Source organism: Lactuca virosa, chromosome 3, assembly GCF_052849685.1.
Source record: "Lactuca virosa cultivar CGN04683 chromosome 3, Lactuca_virosa_CGN04683_v6, whole genome shotgun sequence".
In the NCBI taxonomy this organism is placed as follows: Eukaryota; Viridiplantae; Streptophyta; class Magnoliopsida; order Asterales; family Asteraceae; genus Lactuca; species Lactuca virosa.
The window spans coordinates 66,721,057-66,727,056 of NC_136428.1; positions in this window are offsets into that span (position 1 = coordinate 66,721,057).

Sequence of the window (6,000 nt, forward strand, 5' to 3'; positions counted from 1 at the left end):
TATTTTGCGTTTTTCAATTTTTGATCGATTTGACTCGATTGGATCGATTTCGTTTCATGCCCAATTGTAGATCCAATCTATTTATTTTCCAGATCAAGTCCAAGCCCAAACCATAATCAAAATCATTTTTTACTCTTTAATAATGAAATCCGATTCGTAAGCCCAATTTTTTTTCTTGGTACTGTTCATATAATTCTTTAGCCCACAATGAAATTTCGTATGTTAAATATTGGGAGCCCACTTATTTTGTATCATTTCGATATCTTTGATTACATTCAAAGTATAAATCTGATTATCAAGTTTCTGTTCCTCAGTAAAGGTATTCTCGTGCAAGTCTTACTTATACATTCAGTTCATCAAACCATATCCAATTGATCTTGATTTCTTAATCTCAACTTCTCATTTTTTTTTCTTTCGATCGAGGTTAATTGTTGATCTGAAACTCTGATTCGATTTCATATGATTAGTATATGATGAAATCGACTTTATTCAAGTCAAAACTAAGAAATTAACAATTGATTTGTTGATCTTGTTAATCTTGGTCAAGAACACTTGAAGGAGGTTTAGAACTATTGTTTGAACGCATTTTGATCTGGAATTTGGTGAAGGAATTCTTAATTTCGTGTTTACTAACAAACGATTTGAAAAGTCAAAGCTTTATAAAAAGTCAAAATTGAGTTTGGCTGGGTTGCAGTAGGTGTTCATGTTTGAAAAGCGAAGTGATTGGAATTGAGATTTAAATGTCGATGGTTATTGGTATTAATGTGGATTCGTTTTGGGTTGAATGAAAAACAAACAATTGTTTTTGAAGTCATAATCGACTGGTAAAAATCAATGTTCGAAGTATGGTCTATATTGATTGATGTTGGTAACAAGGACATGGTTTGAGAATCAATCTCGCCTTGGAGTCTATGTTCGTTAGTTTGGAAGTCGATGTTTGAAGGAGATGATTTGGGAATCGAACTTGATTTGAGATTTCGATTTTGAATGTCGATGGTCGATACTTGAGTATCGATACTCAATTGTTAGTCGACTGGAACAAGTTGATAAAAGAACGAAAACTTGATTTTTGAAAAGCGAAAACTTGGAGTCTGAGTTTGATTTTGGAGTTCTTGGGTTGATTGATGAGGTCTAAAACCAAAGAACGAAGTGTCGATGACAAAGGTTGATTTTGAGTTCGAAGAGTCGATACTTGAAGACTGAGATGCTTTTCAATCGATTTTGGTGTTTCAATAGTTTTGGATGAAGGGTTGATAGTATTTGATTCGACTGTTGATGTTTAATTCGTTGGAGTCGAAATCGATTTGGTTTGATTTTGAGTCGAGTTCTTCATTCGCATCTGTAATTGTGGTTTGAAGATCTGTGAAGATTTGGAGTTTGTTGGCTAATCAATTTGAGGGTTGGACTGAGAACAGTCGATCGATGCGAAGTTAAGTTGAAATTAGAATCGTATGCAGGGTTCGCTTTGGAATGAACGAATTGATGAATTGTAATTTCGATCTAAGTTGAGTTGTTCAATTGATTTCGAATCGATGATTTTGGAAATTGGTGTTTGAACTTTGGTTTACAGTCGAATGGTTGTAAGATGTGCAAAGGGTCGAATTTGTTCGAGTTTGTTGACGATTCGTGTAATGAAAAGGCAAGAAGTTTCATTCAAATGGGTTATGGTTTTGGTGTTCTGATTAAAGGAAGAGGAGAGAGAAAATGTACAGATGAAATTTCGTACGAAGGGGTAATGCATATTAACGAAGGGTGTTTGATTTCGTACGAAAGTTGTTTGATTTCGTATCAAGGATGCTATAGATTTCTAACGAAAAGATGAAGGCGGATTCATACGAATTAAAGAAGGAGAATTTTCGAAAATGGTCCCTACTTTCAGACACCTTTTTACAAAATTTCCTACGAATAAGGAAAAGTTTCGTATGTTTTAAAAGAAAAGTGCAGAATTTTCGCATTGAGTCCTTGGTGTTTCAAAAATTTGGCTAATCATACCCAATTTCGAAAATGAGTAATAAAAGTTGAGAAATTGCAGAATTTTCATTTCTGGTCCCTGCCGTTTGTGCGAAATTACGCTTTATGCCCAGTTTCGCAAATGGGATAGTGTTTCGCATATTTGGTTGTTTTTGGCGCAATGGGTCCTTGCAAGTTACAGAAAGTGACAATTTCTACCCGGATTTTGGAAAATCTTGCAACTTTCACCCAAAAAGTCAAAAAATTTCACAAATTGGGAATTTTTTTGTGGCTTTTCGTGATTGTTTTTCTGTGCAAGATTTTTGGTGATTCATTTTTGGTACACATCAAGGGGGAGTATTGTATTGTTCATTCCTAGGGCGGATCTCACCCTTCATGGGTTTTATAATCATTTTTTTGATTATAAAAAGGGGGAGAATGATGGGTATTCGAAGCGGATTTGTCGGATATTCATTTGCGGATTTGAAGACCGGTGTTACTTCGAGGGGGAGTTTGGTCTTGATCGCACTAGCTCGTTGGAGACTGAATCCGGAACATCCAATCCTAACTTTGAGGGGGAGAATGTTAGGGTGCAAAGTCACTCTTGGATGTAGTGTTTTAGGCTTATCCTCTTGTATGTGTAAATGGGTTGAGTCTTTCCTATAAATAGGAAGTGAGTGACTCCCATTATGTAAGGAACCTTTGGAGTGTTAGACTAGAGAGAGAAATTGTGTACAAACCCATTTGTATATCCTTTCTAGATCTAATATGAGCTGACAAAGATTTATTTACTCCTTGTGTTCTTGATTTTACATGATGATTCACTAGATCTTTCTAATTCCGCACATGCCATCATAACCAAAACAACTACACACATTACACAAGTTCCTAGACCCAAGAACAAAGAGGCAGATGCCCTAAGTAAGAAAGCTTCTGTAGTGTGGGATCATGTAACACCCGGTTTTCCAGGTACTAATTTAATACTTTCATTTTTGAGAACTTGGGCTGGCTACGACGTGGTGGTGAAGATCACCACGGCGTGGAAACCATTTATAAGATCATGTATCATTTAAGTCGCCACGACGTGGACATGCAATGGCCACGACGTGGTGACGAAAGAATGCAAAACCCTAAATTTTTGGGAAAAAGGCCATATTTAAAGGAAGTGATGACTTGAGTTTCCTCCACCCTCAGCCTCCATCACCTCCTAAGTGCTCTTGATCAAATCTTAGCTTCCTTGCAAGCTTCAGAGATCTATAACATCCATAAAAATCATGAAAAAAATTAAACTTTTAAAACCAGCCCAAAAATCATAATTGTTTACAATATAGTTTTCAAAACATGTTCAATATCAGAGTTTTCCCAAAATCATAAATCAAAACATGAGGAGTTGCACGATCACACCTTCACCTTCCCGCGATCATCTGAGGTACCCGAAACATAACCCAAAACTTTAAGCCCAAAGCTTAGTGAGTTCCCCCAAAGCACCAACACAAAACAAATATCACATATACAATAACAGCATACTATGGGTCCAATCAACCATCAGGTTGGAATACCCCAGGCCCCTCAACCATCGGGTTGGAATGTTGACATACTATGGGTCCAGTCAACCATCGGGTTGGAATACCCCATGCCCTGAACCATCGGGTTGGATTGCCAACATATTATGGGTCCAATCATCCTCGAGATGGAATACCCTAAGGCCCATTCAACCATCGGGTTGGTATGCCCCGGCCTGTTGTCTTACGCACAAAGCAGTGAACCCTCAGCCACCGACGAAACATGTGCACATATAACAGATAATCATATAACAATCTACAGCCAGTCAAACAGATCTACAGATCACAAAGCATAAGCATCATCCTGTATACCTGAATACCGATCTAACAGGTCACTACAGTACAATAGCATGCATAACATGATATCAATCCAATGGGCCGACATTGGTGCCTTCGACTCGTAAGTACTGTGAGGAAAACTCACCTGACAAACTGAACAGAACTGATGAGGCCCGAATCCGAATCTCATCTCTCTAATCAATACCTATTTCCAACAAGTGACCAATTCCATCAAAATCCCAAAACACCCAAAATGCCCTCAAGGTCAAACTTGGTCAAAGTCAAAGTCAACTGGTCAAACCCACTAAGTCAATCGAGTTAACCTAACCGATTCGACCCAACCGATTCAACCCAACCGAGCTGACCCAGTGCGAGTACGCGGGGCATACTCCGGAGGTACGCTTAGCGTACTCCAATCCTCGCATTGACCACCATCGGGGTGGTTAACTGAGTACGCGGGGCGTACCCTCGCATCCCTCAAACTCTATTAAGTGCTTAATGTCTTAAGAACTCAAGTCCATACTTCATATCTACGGTCCAAATGCACCCTAGAGTCATAAAGTTTCCAACGTTATGACTTTACAAGTCGACAAAGTGCTTAACACAAGGTCTTAATCCATTAAGACCTTCTACAAGATGCATGAAACAATTCTAGGAATTGGGACCTCATTTTTATGGCTTAGGACCCTTCCTAGGGTCTGAAAGGACAGCTCAAAATGACAAGAACAAACCATACACAAGATGGGACCTTTGGGACAAGAAAAGCAACATACAACACCCAAAAATGGGATCTAACAACCAAGACATCAAGCTTTGGACTTTATACCTTCTGGAGTTTCTCAAGAAGGAAAAGATCCCAGATCTACAAGCTTGCTTCCACTTCAAGGCTCCTCAATGCAACTTCTTCCTCCTTCAACACACCAAGAACACACTCTTGAGCTCAAAACACACACTAAGAGGGATTGGGTTTGCAAAAGCGTCTCAAAGGATGTGGAGGCTGAAAAGGTGAGGGAAGATGAGACATAATGCTGCTTAAATACCACCCAAACGCTAAATATTAGGGTTTTCCTCCTGAAGCTAGTACGCCCCGCGTACATAAGTGTACGCCCAGCGTACTAGGGCGCACCTTAGTACGCTCAACGTACACATATGTACGCATGGCGTACTCCTCCTTCCATAATTACGAAATTGCCACTAGGGCTTCAAAGCATAACTTCTTGGACTTAGGGACCAAAATGACATGAAATAGAATTATAGGGATGAATTTAGAAGTACCTGAACATCGGGATGTTACAATTCTCCTCCACTTGAACTATACTTCATCCTCGAAGTCTTCTATTGTGAACAACTCAGGATAATGCTACCGCATCTCAGCCTCTGGCTCCCAGGTCAACTCGGAGCCTCTCAGATGCTGCCACTGTACATTTACCAAAGGTATCTCCTTGTTGCGCAAGACCTTCATCTTTCTTTCTAAAATAGCTACCAGCTTCTCAACATAGTTCAGGCGCTCATTGACCTGAATATCATCCAAGGAAACCACTGCATCCTCATCAAATACACACTTTCGCAGCTGCGAAACATGGAAAGTGTTGTGAATCTGTCTGAGCTCATCCGGAAGATCCAATCTGTAGGCAACCATGCCAACCCTGACAATCACTCGAAAAGGCCCAATATATCGGGGACCCAACTTTCCCCTATTCCTGAAGCGTATCACACCTTTCCAGGGTGAGACCTTCGGCAATACCATATCGCCGGCCTGAAACTCCAACTCGGATCGACGCCGGTTGGCATAGCTCTTTTGCTGATTCTAAGCGGTCCGCAGTTTCTGCCTGATTTGATGAATGAGCTCGGTGGTCTAAAGGACCACTTCAGTCCACCCCATAACCCTGTGACCAACCTCGCCCCAACAAACCGGGGTACGACATCTACGCCCATACAAGAGCTCGAAAGGCGGAGCTCCAATGCTGGAGTGTCACACCCCCGAACCAGACGGCGGAAACGTCCGGGGGCTTGCGCGTGACTTCATCCTTGGAGTATCATCACAAAGTATATAATTGAAACATAACATCACCATCACCGCACATGTAATATAACAACGTACATTGGTTACATCGAGTATTGTGTTTGAATGTTACATGCCAAAATAATTAAAGTCTGATGAAATAGAAATATAACAAAACATCCATTAGTTTGTTCATCCCAACCTGCT